Raw genomic sequence first — 10,129 nt, 5'->3', positions numbered from 1 at the left:
CTGCTAACTTACAGGAGGATAAGCGATAAAGAGAGAGAAGCGGCCTGGCCTAATGGATAGAAGGAAGTCTAATGGACCTGGGTTCTAATTCTGCTCCTCCACTTGTTTGACCTCGGGCAAGTCACTTCACCTCTCTGGGCTCCCTCTACCTCATCTGGAAAATGGGGATTAAGATCATGAGCCTATGTGAGATGGGAACTGTGTCCAACCCGATGTGCTTGTATCCATCCCAGCACTTAGTACGGTGCTTGGCACATGGTAGGTGTTTAACAAATACCATTTAAAGAAAAAACCCACTGAGGTTAGGGTGGAGGATATTGAGATTTTTTTTCTTTCACTGATAAACACGATGAAATTAACTTGGATAAAAAGATTAGAAAAGCTCCCTCTAGACTCTAAGCGCTTTGTGGACAGGAAATGTATCCACCAACTCTTTTATTCTATACTCTCCCAAGCACTTAGGACAGTGCTCTGCACACAGTAAGTGCTCATAAATATGACTGGTAGATTTAGAAAAGTTAAATACTTGTAAAGACTGAATCTGGATCTTAGTTCATAGGTTCAGTGCCTTTTATCTTCACACTTCATCTTCCTTTTCTCACTTTTTGGTGCACTCAGTTTCAGTTCCAAAATCCATTAAAAGGTCCTAGGAGGAGGATGAACCTCGGGAAAAATTCCCTCAGATGAGCCTTGAAACAGTCGGGAAGACTTCCTCCGCCGGATGGAAAAGGCTACTTAACAGCTCTAATAATAACAACACACTGAGAAGCCGTGTGGCCTAGTGGATAGAGCATGGACCTAGAATCAGAAGGCCCTGGGTTCTAATGCTGGCTCGGCCGCCTGTCTGCTGCGTGACCTTGGGCAAGTCACTTCACTTCTCTGTGCCTTGGTTACCTCATCTGAAAATGGGGATTGAGACGGTGAGCCTCATGTGGGACAGAGACTGTGTCCAACCTGATTAGCTTGTATCTTACCCCAGTGCTGCTCCTCTCAGGGTTGTACCTGGAGAGTTTCCAGTCCTCTACCAGTCACGACTACAGGAGGGAGAGTCGAGCAGAGGCCTGTCCATTCCATTCCTAGCTTGGCCAGTGGCTAGCCAGTGGAAGGCGATCTGCTCCAAGTAAAAAACTCACCAATACTGGGCAGCAACGACATGGGAGACATGGGAGAAAGTCGAGGATGGAGACTCGAGTTGACCACGTGGAAGAAGGCAAGGGTAAACAACTTCCAAATTTTTACAAAGAAAACTCTACGGATCCACTATCAGAATGACTGCAGAAGGAGGTGGGGCGTTCTGGGAGAGATGCATCCATGGATTCTCTATGGGTCGGAGATGACTCCATAGAATAAGACAAAACAAGATCCCAGTGCTTGGTACTGTGCCAGGTACATAATGAGCCCTTAAAAAATACCGTTAGACAAACAAAAAAGCCCCAACGAAAAACAAAAACTGAGGGGGTTTTTTCCGCCATGAGGCTATTTCTGGACTCAAACTTTTGTCATCACTTGTTACTTCCTGATGGTTAATAACGCAATGGACCCTGTACTAGTCCACAAAAACAATACCATCCGCATTCAGGTTTCGGTTGAAAATCTAGCCTCACCGCAGATGTAGAAAGTCAGGGGGAAATTTCATATTTTTGCCCCTTGAGATTGGGTCTCCTTTCAGCAGGGTAAGAGGGTTTCATAAGAAGGAAGCAGCCCAGGTTTCAGCTATTTGTAATGCATGGTCAGAGCTGCCCGACTAAAAGTCCCCATGGAAAACTTAACCTCGCGATCATATACTGGGAAGGAAAGTTAATCTCATTTTGCACAATACATTTTTATTTTCCCCTTCCTTTATATTTGGAAAAGACTCTGGAATAAAGAGAACTAAATAGACTGGCTAAAATGGGGGAGAGACATCCTCTTGCCATCTTTATCTCAATCTTGTAAATTTATCCGTTTGTGATGCCTCTGATGATGTAATTAAGGGGAAAAGGGAATCCATGATGGATTAAGTGATAAAGCCCTTTTAAACTCTGCAGCTGAGAGTTCGATAATTGTGAGCCATTGTGCAGCATGTCTGGTCTCCATTTATACAAAAATAAAATAATCTCTTGTGAATAATCTCTGACAGGGATGAATGATTAACAAGCATAAACAAATGTTGTCCTTGACAACAAGCTCTCCAGCTACAGTTACAGTAAATATTGAATGATGAACAATTGTCTGTTGTTTCAACTTATTGCAACATAATACATTCTTTTAAGGCTCATCATCACCTTCTTGTTGGTAACATTTTGCATTTTGGTTTTAAAAAAAAAGGGGGGCGCGGAGGGGGGCAGCTTTCTGAATCCGAGTTTTTGTTCTCATGTAAATCTCAGGGTGGTAGGAAGAAAAATCTGGGAGGGTAGAATACTTCACTGTATTCAAGGGCAGGTTTTAACTATTATTAGAATAATCATATTTATCCTAGAGATTCCAAATACTTGATTTGGTCACGGGGCATTCAGCATGAGTCATCTTGACCATGAAGAACAATGAAGTTTTTCAGTATTTGGTAGACACCAAATCACCCAGTCCATCCTTTAGGCTAATTTATGAACAGGTAATTTGGACTCACCTGCAAAGTAACCTGATTGAACTTGTTACACTGAACTGTCCCACTTAACTGATTTAGTCACTGTGTTTGGGTACGTTGAGTGTTACATTTACTTAGGGGGGAAGAGCTACCAAAATGTATGGCTTTATCTTTTGAATGACGTGGGACAGGTCCAAATTTAAACTGAGCTATTTTTCCATTTTCAACCACCACAGATTACCATTAATGCTAACGATGGGCCTGATTCTCCCCAGTCTGAAAGGAGCCTAAGTTCCGGCCCTATGGCTCAGAGGGACAGCACGATGCTAAGCTGTTGTAACTAACTACTCCCAAGTCACCTCTGTGCACAGAGAATTCTAATTCGCCATAGAATGCCAGGTGTCCGAATGCCTTTCAAAATGTTCATCAAGACCTCCCAATCATCCAAAGGATGCAATGCAATCAAGCAGTGGGATTTCTTGAGCATTTCCTGGGCGCAGAGCGCTGTGCTAAGTGCTTGGGAGAGTACACAGTGCAGCTGTGGTCAGTGCTCACCAGTGGCATCCTGGTTGTTGACACATGGGGTGGGGGGGTGAGCCCTGAATCTGGCCACGGCCCTCCCCATCCCACCCCCCAACCCCACCGCCATCATCCGCCTTTGGTGATGGGCTGAGGAGAGTGAGGAAGCAGGCCTGGGTGGTTCATGGGCAAGGCCAAAGTCCATATACTCAAGGCATAAAACTGTCCTGCCCCTGTCAGGCGAGAAGGAGGATTCTCCTGCGGAGCTTCTTCTGGCTTGGATTTTACTTGCTTGTACACGTTTGTTCATATTAAACATAATGAGCAGTTTAATCGTGAAACCGTACCTCTTGATTATCCACTGTGATCGTAGCCCATGTTAATTTTAGAAGGCTGCCTTTGGACGAGAAGTGGGATGCGGTGGAGTCGCTAAAGGATTTTAACACTTAACATACCCCGTCTTCAGGCTGTGTGCTTTTCAAAATGGTTACTTTGGTGACAGGCTCAGGACTTCGATTTGTAAGAAAATCGAAGCTTCTGCCACGACGCATCATGCCTACCTGGGGTAATTTTATTTTCCGGAGGATTTTTCCCACAGAATTTTCATTTGGAAGACAGCCTCAAAGAACGCTTGTGGGCCAAATGCCATGCGGAGAAGCAGCGTGGCCTGGTGGGTAGAGTATGGGCCTGGGAGTCAGAGGACCAGGGTTTTAATCCCAGCTCTGTCAGTTGCTTTGCTGTGTGACCTTGGGCAAGTCATTTCAACTTCTCTGTGCCACAGTTTCCTCGACTGAAAAATTAGGGATTCAAAACCTGTTCTCCCTCCAACTTAGACTGTGAGCCCCATGCAGGACAGGGACTGTGCCCAAACCCAGCGCTTAGAACAGGGTTTGACACATAGCAAATGCTTAAAGTTGCTCAGTGGAAAGAGCCTGGGCTTGGGAGTCAGAGGTCATGGGTTCGAAACCCGACTCTGCCATTGTCAGCTGTGTGACTGTGGGCAAGTCACTTAACTTCTCTGTGCCCCAGTTACCGCATCTGTAAAATGGGGATTAACTATGAGCCTCTCGTGGGACAACCTCAGTACCCTGTGTCTATCCCAGTGCTCAGAACAGTGATCACAGTAAGCGCTTAACATATACCAAAATTATTATTATTATTATTATTATTAACAGATGCCATTTAAAAAAAAGAGCAAGGAAATGTTTATGGAGATGCACTCCCATTTTAGCCCGAGTCCATCCTGGTCATCCTGGCCCTCTGATAGTCAGCTGGTCAAATGGATCACTGGAGGACCCTACCTGCCTGTGGCCCTACCAGGCGGCCTAGACCAGTCGTCTCTAAATTTGTAGGGGCAGGGCCTCGGGCTGGCAGAAGATGGTTTCTAATAAAGGCCTACGATACAGTCTGTTAAAGAGAGAGAGAAAAAGAACGAGTGAGAGTATGAGTAGAGAGAAAAAGAATGAGTGAGTGAGAGTTCGTATATGTGGAGAGAGAGAGAGAGAACGAACACACCAAGCTCCAGTCTCCTCCCTGTGAATGTCTGGTTTGGCAGAGACTGTTAGATCTGCCCTGTGCAGGTTTTGGTCATACATGGGTATTTCAAGTGTGAAAAACCTTTCCAACAGCCCTGACAGGTCCCACAAAAAAACAAAATGGTATTTGTTAAGCGCTTACTCTGTGTCAGGCAGTGTATGTCAGGCAGTGTACCAAATGCTGGAATAGATACAAGTTAATGAGCTTGGACACGGTTGCTGTCCCACATAGGCCTCACAGTCTTCATCCTCATTCTCCAGATGAGTAACCGAGGCACAGAGAGGTGAAGTGACTTGCCCATGGTCTCACAGTAGACAAGTGGCAGAGCTGGGATCAGAACCCAGGACCTTTGGATGCCCAGGCCCGGGCTCTATCCACTAGGCAGCACTGCTTCTCCTGACTTCTCCATATTATGGCAGTTTTGGAAGCAAGACCTCTGGTCAGGGACATCGTGGTGGATTAGAGAAGCAGCGTGGCTCAGTGGAAAGATCCCGGGCTTGGGAGTCAGAGGTCATGGGTTCAAATCCCAGCTCTGCCACTTGGCAGCTGAGTGACTATGGGCAAGTCACTTAACTTCTCTGTGCCTCAGTTCTCTCATCTGTAAAATGGGGATGAAGACTGTGAGCCTCATGTGGGACAACCTGATTACCCTGTATCTACCCCAGCGCTGAGAACAGTGCTCTGCATACAGTAAGCGCTTAACAAATACCAACATTATTATTATTATTATCGGAGCTGGTCTCCCTCCCAAATCAGAGGTCGGGCCCTGGCTGGAGGGTAGAATGAGGGGAACGGCACCGAGTTGCAGGCGATGTTGGGAGGCAGCTGACAATGGGGCGGCCTTCTGGAACAATCGGGAGGCCAGCAAGAGAACGCAAACACTCCCTTGGGTATGTGACCGCCAATGGCTTAAATGCTGACAGTGAATCAGTTGCACAGGCGCCTTCCGTTAGACGGAAAATGAAGCTGTGGGTCGGGCCCTGTGTAGGACTGTAAGCTTGTTGTGGGGAGGGATTGTGTCTACTGACTCAGTTGCATGGCCTAGTGGATACAGCACGGGCTTGGGAGTCGGAAGGACCTGGGTTCTAATCCTGGCTCCACCACTTGACTGCTGGGTGACCTTCACTTCTCTGGGCCTTAGTTACCTCATCTGTAAAATGGGGATTAAGACTGTTATCCTCATGTGGGACAGGGACTGTTTCCAACCTGTTAACCTTCTATCTATCCCAGAGTTTAGAATGGTGTTTGACACACAGTAAGTGCGGAACAAATGCCACTATTGTTATTAGTATTACCCTCCCAAGCACTTAGTGAAGTGTTCTGTGCACAGTAAGTGCTCAATAAATTCCACTGATTGACTGACTGGCTGGTCCAACTCCCCAAACTGTTTCTACATAAATTCAAAGGCAGAAAAGAGCATGAAGATCCCATACACTACAGAGCACTGGGAAGAAGTAGCAAGATAAGATTGGGATGACTGCACTCGCCTGCATTCATAATTAATTATTCAAATGTTAAAATTATACTGCAGAAACACTGGAATCCCAAGTAAAGTGATGGTGACTGTCAACTTTCAAATGTACTCTTGTAAACATGTTTATTTATGGCAAATGTGGTGATTCACACCCACTTATTTCCCTGAGTCACAATGCTTTCTTGTTCCACTGCTCCAGATTTTCCAAACAAGTGAAGAGAGTGAGAAACTTTATAAATCATTCATGCAATGCATAACAAATCACTGGTCTTTGCAATCAAAGACTCTAACTACATCTCAGCAATTATTCCTTAGCCGTCATGACAGAAGCTGCGTGGCCTAGTGGATAGCTTGGGCCTGGGAGTCAGAGGACCTAGGTTCAAATCCCACCTCTGCCGGTTGCTTGCTGTGTGACCTTGGGCAAGTCACTTCATTTCTCTGGAGTGCAAAATGGGGATTAAATCCCAGTTCTCCCTCCTATTTAGACTGTGAGCCTTGTGCGGGGCAGGGACTGTGTCCAAACTAATTTACTGTACCTTCGAGAAGCAGCGTGGCTCAGTGGAAAGAGCACGGGCTTTGGAGTCAGGGCTCATGAGTTCGAATCCCAGCTCTGCCACTTTTCGGCTGTGTGACTGTGGGCAAGTCACTTAACTTCTCTGTGCCTCAGTTCCCTCATCTGTAAAATGGGGATTAAGACTGTGAGCCCCACGTGGGACAACCTGATTCCCCTGTGTCTACCCCAGCGCTTAGAACAGTGCTCGGCACATAGTAAGCGCTTAACAAATACCAACATTATTATTATTATTATTACCCCAGAGCTTAGAACCGTGTTTGACACATAGTAAACTCGTAGTGGGCAGGGAACGTGTCTGTGTATTGTTATGCTTAGTTCAGCGCTCTGCACACAGTAAGCCCTTAATAAATACGATTGACTGACCGACTGATAGTAAGTGCTTAACAAGTACCATAAAAAAACCAGTTTGCATCTCATTCCACCATGAAAGGTTTAGCCCTGGAGGAGCCCTCAAATATCCTAGTTTTTGGAATCAATCAATCAGTCCAGGGTACAGGTCGGACTGTGTTTTTTTTGTTGTTTCTTTTTTATGCTATTTGTTAAGCGCCTAATATATGCCGGGCACCAAACTAAGCGCTGGGGTAGATAACAAGCTAATCGGGTTGATATTCTGGAGGGATTTCGTCAAATCTCTCACAGTACAAATAGGAGCATATTTAGGATGAAGAGGTGCCCCAGTTTCCTCCATGCTGGCGTTAGCACCGGTCCAAAAGTTGCCAAACAGCTCCTGCTGTTGCTGGACTTAGCCCTGGGTCCGAGAGACGGAAGAGAAGCGGGAGTGGGGACAGATAAAGAGCTCACCCGGGGCCTGGGTACAGAAATCTCCACCTGACTTTATCAGGCCGGTGGTGAGCAGTTCCACATGAGCAACAAAAATGTACCTTTGCCTGAGGACCAGGAAGTTTCAGGAAAAGCTTAGGGGTGCCAGAAAGAGTCAGTCCGTCGGTCAACTGTATGTATTGAGCGCTTACTGTGTGCAGAGCACTGTATTAAGCGCTTGGGAGAGTATAACAGACACATTCCCTGCCCACAACGAGATTACAGTCTAGACGGGAGACAGACATTAACATAAAAAAGAAAATTACACGTATCCACCCCAGTTCTTAGTACAGTGCCTGGCATATAGTGAGCACTTATACAAATACTATTATTAAGTTTCAGGAAAAGCTCAAGGATGCCAGAAGGGGAAGCTTAGAGGTAACAGAGGACCAGGCAATCAACTAAATCCCAGGCTCTGTCAAGTGCAGGCCGGTGAGGTGTCCCTGTCTCTGCCTGTCTCTTGTACAGGTGATCCAAAAGTTGATATTAGCTATTCTCTTATGCTGAACAGTATGGGGTCGGACAACCCATAAGGAATTTTGGCCATTTTCCCAGGTTCCCATGAATTAAGCCCTACATTTTACACTTTTCCAGGTGGGGAGGGGTCAAGACTCTGGTTCAATTCTATCCCCTGCGTGGCGCAGTGGAAAGAGCACGGGCTTTGGAGTCAGCTCATGAGTTCGAATCCCAGCTCTGCCACTTGTCAGCTGTGTGACTGTGGGCAAGTCACTTAACTTCTCTGTGCCTCAGTTCCCTCATCTGTAAAATGGGGATTAAGACTGTGAGCCCCACGTGGGACAACCTGATTCCCCTGTGTTTACCCCAGCGCTTAGAACAGTGCTCTGCACATAGTAAGCGCTTAACAAATACCAACATTATTATTATTATTATTATTAACAGTGAGACATCACCCATCCTCTCAAGTCCTTCCCTCCGGTAGTTCCACTTGGCATCCCAGAAAAGTACCTAGGCTGCAGTGTACAGAGAGTCCGACCCCATAGGGAAGGTATTGTCGGGGGGGGACTGCATGGCGGGAGTGGGGTCGGGGTGGGGAGGGGTTTGCTGCGTAAACACACAGTTCACTGCAACCTTTGATTTTACATCTTTACACCCACACAAACCTTTGAACCTGTCCTTAGAAACCCTTCAAAATACTGCTGCACTTTGTCAACTATTTACTCTTCAGACGGGTTCTGAAGAGTTACTGGACTTGTAAATTTGCCAAAAAGGAGGAGAAACAATAGAGCTGCAGCTGGGTTTGTCTCTGGTGAGAGCTCACGGGATTTCAGATTTCTAGAACTCTTTTCTGTTGACAGAGGGAGAAGGGACTGAGATTTCTCCACAAGTTAACGTGGGGGTAAGAGGATCAAATTTAACATTCTTGCTGGGGGCCCAGAGTATCCCAATACAAGGATATTGAATTTTAGACAAGGACACTAGGAAAAAATGTGGACTTTAATTAGGAAGAAGCTGAAAGAAGAGCTAAAAAGCCCCCCCCTCCCCCCCCCCCCCACCCATCCCCAAACCAAGGGAGCTGCTAAAAGTCTGGAAACGGTTACAAAATACCACTTTAGAGAAGTAGGGTGGGCTTAATGGAAAGAACACGAGGCCTGGGAGTCAGAGGACCTGATTTCTAACTCCGGCCCTGCCACTCATCTGCTGCGTGACCTTGGGGAAGTCACTCAAATTTTCTGTGCTTTAGTTCTCTCATTTAAAATGGGGATTCAATACCTTTCCTCCCTCCTACTTAGGCTGTGAGCCCCATGGGGGACCCGATTATCTTGAATCTATCCCAGCACTCAGTACAGTGCTTGGTGCATAGTAAGCACTTATCGGATAACACAATGATGACTATTATTAGGATTACTTTTGAAGACTGGATGAACGTTTGCCTCCGAACCTAAAGACCAGAAGACCAAACAGATGTCTTGCATGGTTAGACTACTGAATCGGTCTCCTAACTGGTCCCCCTGACTCCAACTTCTCTCCGCATCGGTTCACACCCCATGCTGCCGCCTGAATCTCCTTCCTGAAACGTGGCTCAACGTCTGTCTCCCGCTCCTCAAAATTCTCCATATGGAACACAGGCTCCTTCCCGCCAGATTTGAGGCCCTTCATTTTCCAGGTCTTCCCCGACTCTTTCCTCACCTGCTACTCCCCAACTCACACTCGTCCTGCACCCCAAGCCCTTCTCCTGACTCTGACCTCTTGCTGACAAACTTGGAATACCCTTCCTCCCCAACCCTCCCCACCTTTCAAGCCATCCTCAAACCCCACTCTCGATTTATTTTTTTTGTGGCATTTATTAAGTGCTTACTATGTGCTGTACTCCCCTTAGGTGACTTGTCCAAGGTCACACAGCAGACAAGTGGTAAAGCCCAGGTCCTTTGACTCTCAGGCCCATGCTCTTTCCATAATTAACACCTTGATTCTTATCAACCGACAGCCACTTCTGGTCCTTGTGACACAGAATGTGCTCAATTTATAAATACCACTGAATGAATTTATATTCAGATTCCTCTGCTTGTAAATAATTTTAGGTCTGTCTCCCAGATAGAATGCAAACTCCTTGTGGGCAGGGAACATGTCTTTTGTTCCTGTTCTACTTGCCCAGGCAGCAAGTACTGTGTACTCTACCCAATAG

At 46.3% G+C, this 10,129-nt stretch overlaps 1 non-coding gene across 1 annotated transcript; it reads left to right on the top strand.

Moving 5' to 3' along the window:
• Positions 1-984: 984 nt before the first annotated feature.
• On the top strand, positions 985-1,122 carry LOC114813011. Its single transcript, XR_003760622.1, has one exon. It is a non-coding gene; the product is annotated as a small nucleolar RNA SNORA7 (small nucleolar RNA).
• Positions 1,123-10,129: the final 9,007 nt, after the last annotated feature.

The sequence above is a fragment of the Ornithorhynchus anatinus genome, chromosome 6 (assembly GCF_004115215.2).
Source record: "Ornithorhynchus anatinus isolate Pmale09 chromosome 6, mOrnAna1.pri.v4, whole genome shotgun sequence".
Taxonomy (NCBI): Eukaryota; Metazoa; Chordata; class Mammalia; order Monotremata; family Ornithorhynchidae; genus Ornithorhynchus; species Ornithorhynchus anatinus.
This window is presented reverse-complemented; position numbering and strand designations above follow the sequence as displayed.